Source organism: Hyla sarda, unplaced genomic scaffold (genome assembly GCF_029499605.1).
Source record: "Hyla sarda isolate aHylSar1 unplaced genomic scaffold, aHylSar1.hap1 scaffold_1318, whole genome shotgun sequence".
Classification (NCBI taxonomy): domain Eukaryota; kingdom Metazoa; phylum Chordata; class Amphibia; order Anura; family Hylidae; genus Hyla; species Hyla sarda.
Window position 1 is genome coordinate 65,300 of NW_026607943.1, and position 16,235 is coordinate 81,534.

At 46.0% G+C, this 16,235-nt stretch overlaps 7 non-coding genes across 7 annotated transcripts; all 7 read left to right on the plus strand.

The window, feature by feature from the left end:
- The first annotated feature begins 1,036 nt into the window (after positions 1–1,036).
- Positions 1,037–1,227, plus strand: LOC130305531 (U2 spliceosomal RNA). Its single transcript, XR_008855103.1, has one exon. It is a non-coding gene; the product is annotated as a U2 spliceosomal RNA (small nuclear RNA).
- A 2,079-nt stretch (positions 1,228–3,306) lies between these two features.
- Positions 3,307–3,497, plus strand: LOC130305532 (U2 spliceosomal RNA). The gene has a single exon (XR_008855104.1). It is a non-coding gene; the product is annotated as a U2 spliceosomal RNA (small nuclear RNA).
- Positions 3,498–5,588: 2,091 nt separating this feature from the next.
- LOC130305533 (U2 spliceosomal RNA) lies at positions 5,589–5,779 on the plus strand. The gene has a single exon (XR_008855105.1). It is a non-coding gene; the product is annotated as a U2 spliceosomal RNA (small nuclear RNA).
- A 2,105-nt stretch (positions 5,780–7,884) lies between these two features.
- Positions 7,885–8,075, plus strand: LOC130305535 (U2 spliceosomal RNA). The gene has a single exon (XR_008855107.1). It is a non-coding gene; the product is annotated as a U2 spliceosomal RNA (small nuclear RNA).
- A 2,098-nt stretch (positions 8,076–10,173) lies between these two features.
- LOC130305536 (U2 spliceosomal RNA) lies at positions 10,174–10,364 on the plus strand. Its single transcript, XR_008855108.1, has one exon. It is a non-coding gene; the product is annotated as a U2 spliceosomal RNA (small nuclear RNA).
- Positions 10,365–12,460: 2,096 nt separating this feature from the next.
- LOC130305537 (U2 spliceosomal RNA) lies at positions 12,461–12,651 on the plus strand. The gene has a single exon (XR_008855109.1). It is a non-coding gene; the product is annotated as a U2 spliceosomal RNA (small nuclear RNA).
- A 2,078-nt stretch (positions 12,652–14,729) lies between these two features.
- LOC130305538 (U2 spliceosomal RNA) lies at positions 14,730–14,920 on the plus strand. Its single transcript, XR_008855110.1, has one exon. It is a non-coding gene; the product is annotated as a U2 spliceosomal RNA (small nuclear RNA).
- The last annotated feature ends 1,315 nt before the right edge of the window (positions 14,921–16,235 follow it).

The following is a 16,235-nucleotide window of genomic DNA, read 5'->3' on the forward strand; positions in this document are numbered from 1 at the left end:
AATAATACGCCCAGAAAAGAGGCGAAAAGGAGAAAAACGTAAAAAAACGTGAAAAAAAAGTAAGAGGAAGAGAAGGGAAAAAAAGGTGGAAATGGGTTTAAAAGTGATTTCGGCGGAGAAATATATATATATATATATATATATATATATATATATATATATACGCGCACACACACACATATATATAAACGTATTCTCCGTTGAGATATTGCAGCCGCTGCTGTGTCCAGGCCCAGGAGCCTTAGCACTGTGCTGTGATGTCACTCAATACCACTGACATCACTAGGTGTAAACAACATCTCTCCTTTGCTGTGTATGTGACTATGGAGCTGTTTGGTGATGTCGTCTATTATGGCCTTCATAGAAGCAACAGGAGATTGTTGCATCCATCTAGAACCCTCAGAACTACAGTGCTATGATGTCACTCACTTCCACAGGCCTTGCAGAGTGTAAACAACAACAACCCAGCTTTGTTGTGTATGTAACCATAGGGATTTGTGATGTCACCTAGAACCTTCACAGCAGCGACAGCTTTATGAGGAGCATCAGCACTGCTCTGCCTGAGCAGAACCATCACCGCCATAGGTTGTCAAATAACCCGGATTTAACCCACACAGGTAAGTCCAATGGGGTGCAGGCATGTCCTCTATGCTTACAGCTTCCCGTGGGTGTTGGTTTGATACCGTTTGGGGACAGCCAAGGAGGCATCTGCAGGCAACAAAGGTAGGTGTGTGCTTGTGTGTGTGTTTCCTATGCAGATCCTAAGCCCAGTGTCACATGCAAGTAGGAGGAGTAAGAAGGGTTCCTGGCAAATCCGGGTTATGGATTGCATTTAAAAAGGCCCCGTGGGAGTGCAATGGGCCCCTGTCTTGCTGCTTAGCAATAATGGTATGGGTTTAGGTTCTGCTGTGTGTACTGGTGGTTGACTGCCCCCCAGCCCAGAGTGTGCATGGAAAATTGTCTGGCAGCCTCCCTGACAGCAAGCAGTGATAGTGCCCATGAAGGGGACCTTGTTGGGCCCGCCCCTTTCACGGTTATCGCTTCTCGGCCTTTTGGCTAAGATCAAGTGTAGTATCTGTTCTTATCAGTTTAATATCTGATACGTCCCCTATCTGGGGACCATATATTAAATGGATTTTTGAGAACGGGGGCCGATTTCGAAGCTTGCTTCCGTCGCCCTATGCATTGACCCGATATGGCAGTATCTTCGGGTACAGTGCACCACCCCCTTACAGGGTTAAAAAGAAAGATTCCTACTTTCATTGCTACCTGCTTGCTGGCTAGCCAGCTAGCCAGCCCTGTGGGCCTTGCTGCTGCAGCCAAAAAACAAAAGGTGGTGCTGCTGCTGCTGCTTCTGCTGCTTCTGCTTCTGCTTGTGTCTGGCCCCTGTTGGAGCGTCCAGGCACAGGACTTCTGCTGCTGCTGACTAAATGGCCTCCTTAATTGGATCATTTGAGTAGCCAGCACACCTGTGCAGGTAGGGCATGACATGATAGGCAGCTGCCTTGATAGCGGGTGGGTGCTGAATGTTCCTAATTGACAAAATAAGATTAATGCTTATGAAGAAATATAAAATCTCATCCCTTCCCCAATATCGCGCCACACCCCTACCCCTTAATTCCCTGGTTGAACTTGATGGACATATGTCTTTTTTCGACCGTACTAACTATGTAACTATGTAACATAACATGGGGGGGGGGGGGGTCTCCTGGCTGTTCACACAGGTGTGTCATTGCTGTACATTGACCATGCATTGCTTCTGTGGTATTGCAAAGGCAAAGACAAATGCTTCCAGCCATCCATTGCACTAATGGATTGGTCATCAGCTGGCTGTCTATGTCCCGCATCAATATAGACCAAAGTACAGAGGGTTAGGCTATGCTATTGTGCACCTACCTGATGCATCAGAAGGTGCGAGGCCCTTGCTAAATTCTGTGCACAGACTTTGAGATCTATACTTTAGACTGTATCTAAACCTGCTCCAACATGGACTGACATTCTGGCCTACTTTCAGCCGATGCGACTTGTCTGTCGCTGAACAGTCGCTTTTTATGTATTCAGCACCTATGTATAATGTTGTAAAAATGCTCTAGAAGCTAAAGTCGCAGAAATGTCACACATATTTGGCCTGCAACTTTCTGTGCGACAAATTCAGACAGGAAAAATCAGTATAAATCCTTAGAAAATTATCCCCCAGTGTCTCCATCTGCTGGCGGTATTGAATAAGCATTGCTGCACTGATGGGGTATGCATTAGACGAAAAAAAAGAAGAAAAAGAAGAATAATACGCCCAGAAAAGAGGCGAAAAGGAGAAAAACGTAAAAAAACGTGAAAAAAAAGTAAGAGGAAGAGAAGGGAAAAAAAGGTGGAAATGGGTTTAAAAGTGATTTCGGCGGAGAAATATATATATATATATATATATATATATATACGCGCACACACACACATATATATATAAACGTATTCTCCGTTGAGATATTGCAGCCGCTGCTGTGTCCAGGCCCAGGAGCCTTAGCACTGTGCTGTGATGTCACTCAATACCACTGACATCACTAGGTGTAAACAACATCTCTCCTTTGCTGTGTATGTGACTATGGAGCTGTTTGGTGATGTCGTCTATTATGGCCTTCATAGAAGCAACAGGAGATTGTTGCATCCATCTAGAACCCTCAGAACTACAGTGCTATGATGTCACTCACTTCCACAGGCCTTGCAGAGTGTAAACAACAACAACCCAGCTTTGTTGTGTATGTAACCATAGGGATTTGTGATGTCACCTAGAACCTTCACAGCAGCGACAGCTTTATGAGGAGCATCAGCACTGCTCTGCCTGAGCAGAACCATCACCGCCATAGGTTGTCAAATAACCCGGATTTAACCCACACAGGTAAGTCCAATGGGGTGCAGGCATGTCCTCTATGCTTACAGCTTCCCGTGGGTGTTGGTTTGATACCGTTTGGGGACAGCCAAGGAGGCATCTGCAGGCAACAAAGGTAGGTGTGTGCTTGTGTGTGTGTTTCCTATGCAGATCCTAAGCCCAGTGTCACATGCAAGTAGGAGGAGTAAGAAGGGTTCCTGGCAAATCCGGGTTATGGATTGCATTTAAAAAGGCCCCGTGGGAGTGCAATGGGCCCCTGTCTTGCTGCTTAGCAATAATGGTATGGGTTTAGGTTCTGCTGTGTGTACTGGTGGTTGACTGCCCCCCAGCCCAGAGTGTGCATGGAAAATTGTCTGGCAGCCTCCCTGACAGCAAGCAGTGATAGTGCCCATGAAGGGGACCTTGTTGGGCCCGCCCCTTTCACGGTTATCGCTTCTCGGCCTTTTGGCTAAGATCAAGTGTAGTATCTGTTCTTATCAGTTTAATATCTGATACGTCCCCTATCTGGGGACCATATATTAAATGGATTTTTGAGAACGGGGGCCGATTTCGAAGCTTGCTTCCGTCGCCCTATGCATTGACCCGATATGGCAGTATCTTCGGGTACAGTGCACCACCCCCTTACAGGGTTAAAAAGAAAGATTCCTACTTTCATTGCTACCTGCTTGCTGGCTAGCCAGCTAGCCAGCCCTGTGGGCCTTGCTGCTGCAGCCAAAAAACAAAAGGTGGTGCTGCTGCTGCTGCTTCTGCTGCTTCTGCTTCTGCTTGTGTCTGGCCCCTGTTGGAGCGTCCAGGCACAGGACTTCTGCTGCTGCTGACTAAATGGCCTCCTTAATTGGATCATTTGAGTAGCCAGCACACCTGTGCAGGTAGGGCATGACATGATAGGCAGCTGCCTTGATAGCGGGTGGGTGCTGAATGTTCCTAATTGACAAAATAAGATTAATGCTTATGAAGAAATATAAAATCTCATCCCTTCCCCAATATCGCGCCACACCCCTACCCCTTAATTCCCTGGTTGAACTTGATGGACATATGTCTTTTTTCGACCGTACTAACTATGTAACTATGTAACATAACATGGGGGGGGGGGGGGGGTCTCCTGGCTGTTCACACAGGTGTGTCATTGCTGTACATTGACCATGCATTGCTTCTGTGGTATTGCAAAGGCAAAGACAAATGCTTCCAGCCATCCATTGCACTAATGGATTGGTCATCAGCTGGCTGTCTATGTCCCGCATCAATATAGACCAAAGTACAGAGGGTTAGGCTATGCTATTGTGCACCTACCTGATGCATCAGAAGGTGCGAGGCCCTTGCTAAATTCTGTGCACAGACTTTGAGATCTATACTTTAGACTGTATCTAAACCTGCTCCAACATGGACTGACATTCTGGCCTACTTTCAGCCGATGCGACTTGTCTGTCGCTGAACAGTCGCTTTTTATGTATTCAGCACCTATGTATAATGTTGTAAAAATGCTCTAGAAGCTAAAGTCGCAGAAATGTCACACATATTTGGCCTGCAACTTTCTGTGCGACAAATTCAGACAGGAAAAATCAGTATAAATCCTTAGAAAATTATCCCCCAGTGTCTCCATCTGCTGGCGGTATTGAATAAGCATTGCTGCACTGATGGGGTATGCATTAGACGAAAAAAAAGAAGAAAAAGAAGAATAATACGCCCAGAAAAGAGGCGAAAAGGAGAAAAACGTAAAAAAACGTGAAAAAAAAGTAAGAGGAAGAGAAGGGAAAAAAAGGTGGAAATGGGTTTAAAAGTGATTTCGGCGGAGAAATATATATATATATATATATATATATATATATATATATATATACGCGCACACACACACATATATATAAACGTATTCTCCGTTGAGATATTGCAGCCGCTGCTGTGTCCAGGCCCAGGAGCCTTAGCACTGTGCTGTGATGTCACTCAATACCACTGACATCACTAGGTGTAAACAACATCTCTCCTTTGCTGTGTATGTGACTATGGAGCTGTTTGGTGATGTCGTCTATTATGGCCTTCATAGAAGCAACAGGAGATTGTTGCATCCATCTAGAACCCTCAGAACTACAGTGCTATGATGTCACTCACTTCCACAGGCCTTGCAGAGTGTAAACAACAACAACCCAGCTTTGTTGTGTATGTAACCATAGGGATTTGTGATGTCACCTAGAACCTTCACAGCAGCGACAGCTTTATGAGGAGCATCAGCACTGCTCTGCCTGAGCAGAACCATCACCGCCATAGGTTGTCAAATAACCCGGATTTAACCCACACAGGTAAGTCCAATGGGGTGCAGGCATGTCCTCTATGCTTACAGCTTCCCGTGGGTGTTGGTTTGATACCGTTTGGGGACAGCCAAGGAGGCATCTGCAGGCAACAAAGGTAGGTGTGTGCTTGTGTGTGTGTTTCCTATGCAGATCCTAAGCCCAGTGTCACATGCAAGTAGGAGGAGTAAGAAGGGTTCCTGGCAAATCCGGGTTATGGATTGCATTTAAAAAGGCCCCGTGGGAGTGCAATGGGCCCCTGTCTTGCTGCTTAGCAATAATGGTATGGGTTTAGGTTCTGCTGTGTGTACTGGTGGTTGACTGCCCCCCAACCCAGAGTGTGCATGGAAAATTGTCTGGCAGCCTCCCTGACAGCAAGCAGTGATAGTGCCCATGAAGGGGACCTTGTTGGGCCCGCCCCTTTCACGGTTATCGCTTCTCGGCCTTTTGGCTAAGATCAAGTGTAGTATCTGTTCTTATCAGTTTAATATCTGATACGTCCCCTATCTGGGGACCATATATTAAATGGATTTTTGAGAACGGGGGCCGATTTCGAAGCTTGCTTCCGTCGCCCTATGCATTGACCCGATATGGCAGTATCTTCGGGTACAGTGCACCACCCCCTTACAGGGTTAAAAAGAAAGATTCCTACTTTCATTGCTACCTGCTTGCTGGCTAGCCAGCTAGCCAGCCCTGTGGGCCTTGCTGCTGCAGCCAAAAAACAAAAGGTGGTGCTGCTGCTGCTGCTTCTGCTGCTTCTGCTTCTGCTTGTGTCTGGCCCCTGTTGGAGCGTCCAGGCACAGGACTTCTGCTGCTGCTGACTAAATGGCCTCCTTAATTGGATCATTTGAGTAGCCAGCACACCTGTGCAGGTAGGGCATGACATGATAGGCAGCTGCCTTGATAGCGGGTGGGTGCTGAATGTTCCTAATTGACAAAATAAGATTAATGCTTATGAAGAAATATAAAATCTCATCCCTTCCCCAATATCGCGCCACACCCCTACCCCTTAATTCCCTGGTTGAACTTGATGGACATATGTCTTTTTTCGACCGTACTAACTATGTAACTATGTAACATAACATGAAGGGGGGGGGGGGGGGGGTCTCCTGGCTGTTCACACAGGTGTGTCATTGCTGTACATTGACCATGCATTGCTTCTGTGGTATTGCAAAGGCAAAGACAAATGCTTCCAGCCATCCATTGCACTAATGGATTGGTCATCAGCTGGCTGTCTATGTCCCGCATCAATATAGACCAAAGTACAGAGGGTTAGGCTATGCTATTGTGCACCTACCTGATGCATCAGAAGGTGCGAGGCCCTTGCTAAATTCTGTGCACAGACTTTGAGATCTATACTTTAGACTGTATCTAAACCTGCTCCAACATGGACTGACATTCTGGCCTACTTTCAGCCGATGCGACTTGTCTGTCGCTGAACAGTCGCTTTTTATGTATTCAGCACCTATGTATAATGTTGTAAAAATGCTCTAGAAGCTAAAGTCGCAGAAATGTCACACATATTTGGCCTGCAACTTTCTGTGCGACAAATTCAGACAGGAAAAATCAGTATAAATCCTTAGAAAATTATCCCCCAGTGTCTCCATCTGCTGGCGGTATTGAATAAGCATTGCTGCACTGATGGGGTATGCATTAGACGAAAAAAAAGAAGAAAAAGAAGAATAATACGCCCAGAAAAGAGGCGAAAAGGAGAAAAACGTAAAAAAACGTGAAAAAAAAGTAAGAGGAAGAGAAGGGAAAAAAAGGTGGAAATGGGTTTAAAAGTGATTTCGGCGGAGAAATATATATATATATATATATATATATATATATATATATATATATATATATATACGCGCACACACACACATATATATAAACGTATTCTCCGTTGAGATATTGCAGCCGCTGCTGTGTCCAGGCCCAGGAGCCTTAGCACTGTGCTGTGATGTCACTCAATACCACTGACATCACTAGGTGTAAACAACATCTCTCCTTTGCTGTGTATGTGACTATGGAGCTGTTTGGTGATGTCGTCTATTATGGCCTTCATAGAAGCAACAGGAGATTGTTGCATCCATCTAGAACCCTCAGAACTACAGTGCTATGATGTCACTCACTTCCACAGGCCTTGCAGAGTGTAAACAACAACAACCCAGCTTTGTTGTGTATGTAACCATAGGGATTTGTGATGTCACCTAGAACCTTCACAGCAGCGACAGCTTTATGAGGAGCATCAGCACTGCTCTGCCTGAGCAGAACCATCACCGCCATAGGTTGTCAAATAACCCGGATTTAACCCACACAGGTAAGTCCAATGGGGTGCAGGCATGTCCTCTATGCTTACAGCTTCCCGTGGGTGTTGGTTTGATACCGTTTGGGGACAGCCAAGGAGGCATCTGCAGGCAACAAAGGTAGGTGTGTGCTTGTGTGTGTGTTTCCTATGCAGATCCTAAGCCCAGTGTCACATGCAAGTAGGAGGAGTAAGAAGGGTTCCTGGCAAATCCGGGTTATGGATTGCATTTAAAAAGGCCCCGTGGGAGTGCAATGGGCCCCTGTCTTGCTGCTTAGCAATAATGGTATGGGTTTAGGTTCTGCTGTGTGTACTGGTGGTTGACTGCCCCCCAGCCCAGAGTGTGCATGGAAAATTGTCTGGCAGCCTCCCTGACAGCAAGCAGTGATAGTGCCCATGAAGGGGACCTTGTTGGGCCCGCCCCTTTCACGGTTATCGCTTCTCGGCCTTTTGGCTAAGATCAAGTGTAGTATCTGTTCTTATCAGTTTAATATCTGATACGTCCCCTATCTGGGGACCATATATTAAATGGATTTTTGAGAACGGGGGCCGATTTCGAAGCTTGCTTCCGTCGCCCTATGCATTGACCCGATATGGCAGTATCTTCGGGTACAGTGCACCACCCCCTTACAGGGTTAAAAAGAAAGATTCCTACTTTCATTGCTACCTGCTTGCTGGCTAGCCAGCTAGCCAGCCCTGTGGGCCTTGCTGCTGCAGCCAAAAAACAAAAGGTGGTGCTGCTGCTGCTGCTTCTGCTGCTTCTGCTTCTGCTTGTGTCTGGCCCCTGTTGGAGCGTCCAGGCACAGGACTTCTGCTGCTGCTGACTAAATGGCCTCCTTAATTGGATCATTTGAGTAGCCAGCACACCTGTGCAGGTAGGGCATGACATGATAGGCAGCTGCCTTGATAGCGGGTGGGTGCTGAATGTTCCTAATTGACAAAATAAGATTAATGCTTATGAAGAAATATAAAATCTCATCCCTTCCCCAATATCGCGCCACACCCCTACCCCTTAATTCCCTGGTTGAACTTGATGGACATATGTCTTTTTTCGACCGTACTAACTATGTAACTATGTAACATAACATGGGGGGGGGGGGGGGGGTCTCCTGGCTGTTCACACAGGTGTGTCATTGCTGTACATTGACCATGCATTGCTTCTGTGGTATTGCAAAGGCAAAGACAAATGCTTCCAGCCATCCATTGCACTAATGGATTGGTCATCAGCTGGCTGTCTATGTCCCGCATCAATATAGACCAAAGTACAGAGGGTTAGGCTATGCTATTGTGCACCTACCTGATGCATCAGAAGGTGCGAGGCCCTTGCTAAATTCTGTGCACAGACTTTGAGATCTATACTTTAGACTGTATCTAAACCTGCTCCAACATGGACTGACATTCTGGCCTACTTTCAGCCGATGCGACTTGTCTGTCGCTGAACAGTCGCTTTTTATGTATTCAGCACCTATGTATAATGTTGTAAAAATGCTCTAGAAGCTAAAGTCGCAGAAATGTCACACATATTTGGCCTGCAACTTTCTGTGCGACAAATTCAGACAGGAAAAATCAGTATAAATCCTTAGAAAATTATCCCCCAGTGTCTCCATCTGCTGGCGGTATTGAATAAGCATTGCTGCACTGATGGGGTATGCATTAGACGAAAAAAAAGAAGAAAAAGAAGAATAATACGCCCAGAAAAGAGGCGAAAAGGAGAAAAACGTAAAAAAACGTGAAAAAAAAGTAAGAGGAAGAGAAGGGAAAAAAAGGTGGAAATGGGTTTAAAAGTGATTTCGGCGGAGAAATAAATATATATATATATATATATATATATATATATATATATATATATACGCGCACACACACACATATATATAAACGTATTCTCCGTTGAGATATTGCAGCCGCTGCTGTGTCCAGGCCCAGGAGCCTTAGCACTGTGCTGTGATGTCACTCAATACCACTGACATCACTAGGTGTAAACAACATCTCTCCTTTGCTGTGTATGTGACTATGGAGCTGTTTGGTGATGTCGTCTATTATGGCCTTCATAGAAGCAACAGGAGATTGTTGCATCCATCTAGAACCCTCAGAACTACAGTGCTATGATGTCACTCACTTCCACAGGCCTTGCAGAGTGTAAACAACAACAACCCAGCTTTGTTGTGTATGTAACCATAGGGATTTGTGATGTCACCTAGAACCTTCACAGCAGCGACAGCTTTATGAGGAGCATCAGCACTGCTCTGCCTGAGCAGAACCATCACCGCCATAGGTTGTCAAATAACCCGGATTTAACCCACACAGGTAAGTCCAATGGGGTGCAGGCATGTCCTCTATGCTTACAGCTTCCCGTGGGTGTTGGTTTGATACCGTATGGGGACAGCCAAGGAGGCATCTGCAGGCAACAAAGGTAGGTGTGTGCTTGTGTGTGTGTTTCCTATGCAGATCCTAAGCCCAGTGTCACATGCAAGTAGGAGGAGTAAGAAGGGTTCCTGGCAAATCCGGGTTATGGATTGCATTTAAAAAGGCCCCGTGGGAGTGCAATGGGCCCCTGTCTTGCTGCTTAGCAATAATGGTATGGGTTTAGGTTCTGCTGTGTGTACTGGTGGTTGACTGCCCCCCAGCCCAGAGTGTGCATGGAAAATTGTCTGGCAGCCTCCCTGACAGCAAGCAGTGATAGTGCCCATGAAGGGGACCTTGTTGGGCCCGCCCCTTTCACGGTTATCGCTTCTCGGCCTTTTGGCTAAGATCAAGTGTAGTATCTGTTCTTATCAGTTTAATATCTGATACGTCCCCTATCTGGGGACCATATATTAAATGGATTTTTGAGAACGGGGGCCGATTTCGAAGCTTGCTTCCGTCGCCCTATGCATTGACCCGATATGGCAGTATCTTCGGGTACAGTGCACCACCCCCTTACAGGGTTAAAAAGAAAGATTCCTACTTTCATTGCTACCTGCTTGCTGGCTAGCCAGCTAGCCAGCCCTGTGGGCCTTGCTGCTGCAGCCAAAAAACAAAAGGTGGTGCTGCTGCTGCTGCTTCTGCTGCTTCTGCTTCTGCTTGTGTCTGGCCCCTGTTGGAGCGTCCAGGCACAGGACTTCTGCTGCTGCTGACTAAATGGCCTCCTTAATTGGATCATTTGAGTAGCCAGCACACCTGTGCAGGTAGGGCATGACATGATAGGCAGCTGCCTTGATAGCGGGTGGGTGCTGAATGTTCCTAATTGACAAAATAAGATTAATGCTTATGAAGAAATATAAAATCTCATCCCTTCCCCAATATCGCGCCACACCCCTACCCCTTAATTCCCTGGTTGAACTTGATGGACATATGTCTTTTTTCGACCGTACTAACTATGTAACTATGTAACATAACATGGGGGGGGGGGGGGGGGGGTCTCCTGGCTGTTCACACAGGTGTGTCATTGCTGTACATTGACCATGCATTGCTTCTGTGGTATTGCAAAGGCAAAGACAAATGCTTCCAGCCATCCATTGCACTAATGGATTGGTCATCAGCTGGCTGTATATGTCCCGCATCAATATAGACCAAAGTACAGAGGGTTAGGCTATGCTATTGTGCACCTACCTGATGCATCAGAAGGTGCGAGGCCCTTGCTAAATTCTGTGCACAGACTTTGAGATCTATACTTTAGACTGTATCTAAACCTGCTCCAACATGGACTGACATTCTGGCCTACTTTCAGCCGATGCGACTTGTCTGTCGCTGAACAGTCGCTTTTTATGTATTCAGCACCTATGTATAATGTTGTAAAAATGCTCTAGAAGCTAAAGTCGCAGAAATGTCACACATATTTGCCCTGCAACTTTCTGTGCGACAAATTCAGACAGGAAAAATCAGTATAAATCCTTAGAAAATTATCCCCCAGTGTCTCCATCTGCTGGCGGTATTGAATAAGCATTGCTGCACTGATGGGGTATGCATTAGACGAAAAAAAAGAAGAAAAAGAAAAATAATACGCCCAGAAAAGAGGCGAAAAGGAGAAAAACGTAAAAAAACGTGAAAAAAAAGTAAGAGGAAGAGAAGGGAAAAAAAGGTGGAAATGGGTTTAAAAGTGATTTCGGCGGAGAAATATATATATATATATATATATATATATATATATATATATATATACGCGCACACACACACATATATATAAACGTATTCTCCGTTGAGATATTGCAGCCGCTGCTGTGTCCAGGCCCAGGAGCCTTAGCACTGTGCTGTGATGTCACTCAATACCACTGACATCACTAGGTGTAAACAACATCTCTCCTTTGCTGTGTATGTGACTATGGAGCTGTTTGGTGATGTCGTCTATTATGGCCTTCATAGAAGCAACAGGAGATTGTTGCATCCATCTAGAACCCTCAGAACTACAGTGCTATGATGTCACTCACTTCCACAGGCCTTGCAGAGTGTAAACAACAACAACCCAGCTTTGTTGTGTATGTAACCATAGGGATTTGTGATGTCACCTAGAACCTTCACAGCAGCGACAGCTTTATGAGGAGCATCAGCACTGCTCTGCCTGAGCAGAACCATCACCGCCATAGGTTGTCAAATAACCCGGATTTAACCCACACAGGTAAGTCCAATGGGGTGCAGGCATGTCCTCTATGCTTACAGCTTCCCGTGGGTGTTGGTTTGATACCGTTTGGGGACAGCCAAGGAGGCATCTGCAGGCAACAAAGGTAGGTGTGTGCTTGTGTGTGTGTTTCCTATGCAGATCCTAAGCCCAGTGTCACATGCAAGTAGGAGGAGTAAGAAGGGTTCCTGGCAAATCCGGGTTATGGATTGCATTTAAAAAGGCCCCGTGGGAGTGCAATGGGCCCCTGTCTTGCTGCTTAGCAATAATGGTATGGGTTTAGGTTCTGCTGTGTGTACTGGTGGTTGACTGCCCCCCAGCCCAGAGTGTGCATGGAAAATTGTCTGGCAGCCTCCCTGACAGCAAGCAGTGATAGTGCCCATGAAGGGGACCTTGTTGGGCCCGCCCCTTTCACGGTTATCGCTTCTCGGCCTTTTGGCTAAGATCAAGTGTAGTATCTGTTCTTATCAGTTTAATATCTGATACGTCCCCTATCTGGGGACCATATATTAAATGGATTTTTGAGAACGGGGGCCGATTTCGAAGCTTGCTTCCGTCGCCCTATGCATTGACCCGATATGGCAGTATCTTCGGGTACAGTGCACCACCCCCTTACAGGGTTAAAAAGAAAGATTCCTACTTTCATTGCTACCTGCTTGCTGGCTAGCCAGCTAGCCAGCCCTGTGGGCCTTGCTGCTGCAGCCAAAAAACAAAAGGTGGTGCTGCTGCTGCTGCTTCTGCTGCTTCTGCTTCTGCTTGTGTCTGGCCCCTGTTGGAGCGTCCAGGCACAGGACTTCTGCTGCTGCTGACTAAATGGCCTCCTTAATTGGATCATTTGAGTAGCCAGCACACCTGTGCAGGTAGGGCATGACATGATAGGCAGCTGCCTTGATAGCGGGTGGGTGCTGAATGTTCCTAATTGACAAAATAAGATTAATGCTTATGAAGAAATATAAAATCTCATCCCTTCCCCAATATCGCGCCACACCCCTACCCCTTAATTCCCTGGTTGAACTTGATGGACATATGTCTTTTTTCGACCGTACTAACTATCTAACTATGTAACATAACATGGGGGGGGGGGGGGGGGTCTCCTGGCTGTTCACACAGGTGTGTCATTGCTGTACATTGACCATGCATTGCTTCTGTGGTATTGCAAAGGCAAAGACAAATGCTTCCAGCCATCCATTGCACTAATGGATTGGTCATCAGCTGGCTGTCTATGTCCCGCATCAATATAGACCAAAGTACAGAGGGTTAGGCTATGCTATTGTGCACCTACCTGATGCATCAGAAGGTGCGAGGCCCTTGCTAAATTCTGTGCACAGACTTTGAGATCTATACTTTAGACTGTATCTAAACCTGCTCCAACATGGACTGACATTCTGGCCTACTTTCAGCCGATGCGACTTGTCTGTCGCTGAACAGTCGCTTTTTATGTATTCAGCACCTATGTATAATGTTGTAAAAATGCTCTAGAAGCTAAAGTCGCAGAAATGTCACACATATTTGGCCTGCAACTTTCTGTGCGACAAATTCAGACAGGAAAAATCAGTATAAATCCTTAGAAAATTATCCCCCAGTGTCTCCATCTGCTGGCGGTATTGAATAAGCATTGCTGCACTGATGGGGTATGCATTAGACGAAAAAAAAGAAGAAAAAGAAGAATAATACGCCCAGAAAAGAGGCGAAAAGGAGAAAAACGTAAAAAAACGTGAAAAAAAAGTAAGAGGAAGAGAAGGGAAAAAAAGGTGGAAATGGGTTTAAAAGTGATTTCGGCGGAGAAATATATATATATATATATATATATATATACGCGCACACACACACATATATATAAACGTATTCTCCGTTGAGATATTGCAGCCGCTGCTGTGTCCAGGCCCAGGAGCCTTAGCACTGTGCTGTGATGTCACTCAATACCACTGACATCACTAGGTGTAAACAACATCTCTCCTTTGCTGTGTATGTGACTATGGAGCTGTTTGGTGATGTCGTCTATTATGGCCTTCATAGAAGCAACAGGAGATTGTTGCATCCATCTAGAACCCTCAGAACTACAGTGCTATGATGTCACTCACTTCCACAGGCCTTGCAGAGTGTAAACAACAACAACCCAGCTTTGTTGTGTATGTAACCATAGGGATTTGTGATGTCACCTAGAACCTTCACAGCAGCGACAGCTTTATGAGGAGCATCAGCACTGCTCTGCCTGAGCAGAACCATCACCGCCATAGGTTGTCAAATAACCCGGATTTAACCCACACAGGTAAGTCCAATGGGGTGCAGGCATGTCCTCTATGCTTACAGCTTCCCGTGGGTGTTGGTTTGATACCGTTTGGGGACAGCCAAGGAGGCATCTGCAGGCAACAAAGGTAGGTGTGTGCTTGTGTGTGTGTTTCCTATGCAGATCCTAAGCCCAGTGTCACATGCAAGTAGGAGGAGTAAGAAGGGTTCCTGGCAAATCCGGGTTATGGATTGCATTTAAAAAGGCCCCGTGGGAGTGCAATGGGCCCCTGTCTTGCTGCTTAGCAATAATGGTATGGGTTTAGGTTCTGCTGTGTGTACTGGTGGTTGACTGCCCCCCAGCCCAGAGTGTGCATGGAAAATTGTCTGGCAGCCTCCCTGACAGCAAGCAGTGATAGTGCCCATGAAGGGGACCTTGTTGGGCCCGCCCCTTTCACGGTTATCGCTTCTCGGCCTTTTGGCTAAGATCAAGTGTAGTATCTGTTCTTATCAGTTTAATATCTGATACGTCCCCTATCTGGGGACCATATATTAAATGGATTTTTGAGAACGGGGGCCGATTTCGAAGCTTGCTTCCGTCGCCCTATGCATTGACCCGATATGGCAGTATCTTCGGGTACAGTGCACCACCCCCTTACAGGGTTAAAAAGAAAGATTCCTACTTTCATTGCTACCTGCTTGCTGGCTAGCCAGCTAGCCAGCCCTGTGGGCCTTGCTGCTGCAGCCAAAAAACAAAAGGTGGTGCTGCTGCTGCTGCTTCTGCTGCTTCTGCTTCTGCTTGTGTCTGGCCCCTGTTGGAGCGTCCAGGCACAGGACTTCTGCTGCTGCTGACTAAATGGCCTCCTTAATTGGATCATTTGAGTAGCCAGCACACCTGTGCAGGTAGGGCATGACATGATAGGCAGCTGCCTTGATAGCGGGTGGGTGCTGAATGTTCCTAATTGACAAAATAAGATTAATGCTTATGAAGAAATATAAAATCTCATCCCTTCCCCAATATCGCGCCACACCCCTACCCCTTAATTCCCTGGTTGAACTTGATGGACATATGTCTTTTTTCGACCGTACTAACTATCTAACTATGTAACATAACATGGGGGGGGGGGGGGGGGGGTCTCCTGGCTGTTCACACAGGTGTGTCATTGCTGTACATTGACCATGCATTGCTTCTGTGGTATTGCAAAGGCAAAGACAAATGCTTCCAGCCATCCATTGCACTAATGGATTGGTCATCAGCTGGCTGTCTATGTCCCGCATCAATATAGACCAAAGTACAGAGGGTTAGGCTATGCTATTGTGCACCTACCTGATGCATCAGAAGGTGCGAGGCCCTTGCTAAATTCTGTGCACAGACTTTGAGATCTATACTTTAGACTGTATCTAAACCTGCTCCAACATGGACTGACATTCTGGCCTACTTTCAGCCGATGCGACTTGTCTGTCGCTGAACAGTCGCTTTTTATGTATTCAGCACCTATGTATAATGTTGTAAAAATGCTCTAGAAGCTAAAGTCGCAGAAATGTCACACATATTTGGCCTGCAACTTTCTGTGCGACAAATTCAGACAGGAAAAATCAGTATAAATCCTTAGAAAATTATCCCCCAGTGTCTCCATCTGCTGGCGGTATTGAATAAGCATTGCTGCACTGATGGGGTATGCATTAGACGAAAAAAAAGAAGAAAAAGAAGAATAATACGCCCAGAAAAGAGGCGAAAAGGAGAAAAACGTAAAAAAACGTGAAAAAAAAGTAAGAGGAAGAGAAGGGAAAAAAAGGTGGAAATGGGTTTAAAAGTGATTTCGGCGGAGAAATATATATATATATATATATATATATACGCGCACACACACACATATATATAAACGTATTCTCCGTTGAGATATTGCAGCCGCTGCTGTGTCCAGGCCCAGGAGCCTTAGCACTGTGCTGTGATGTCACTCAATACCA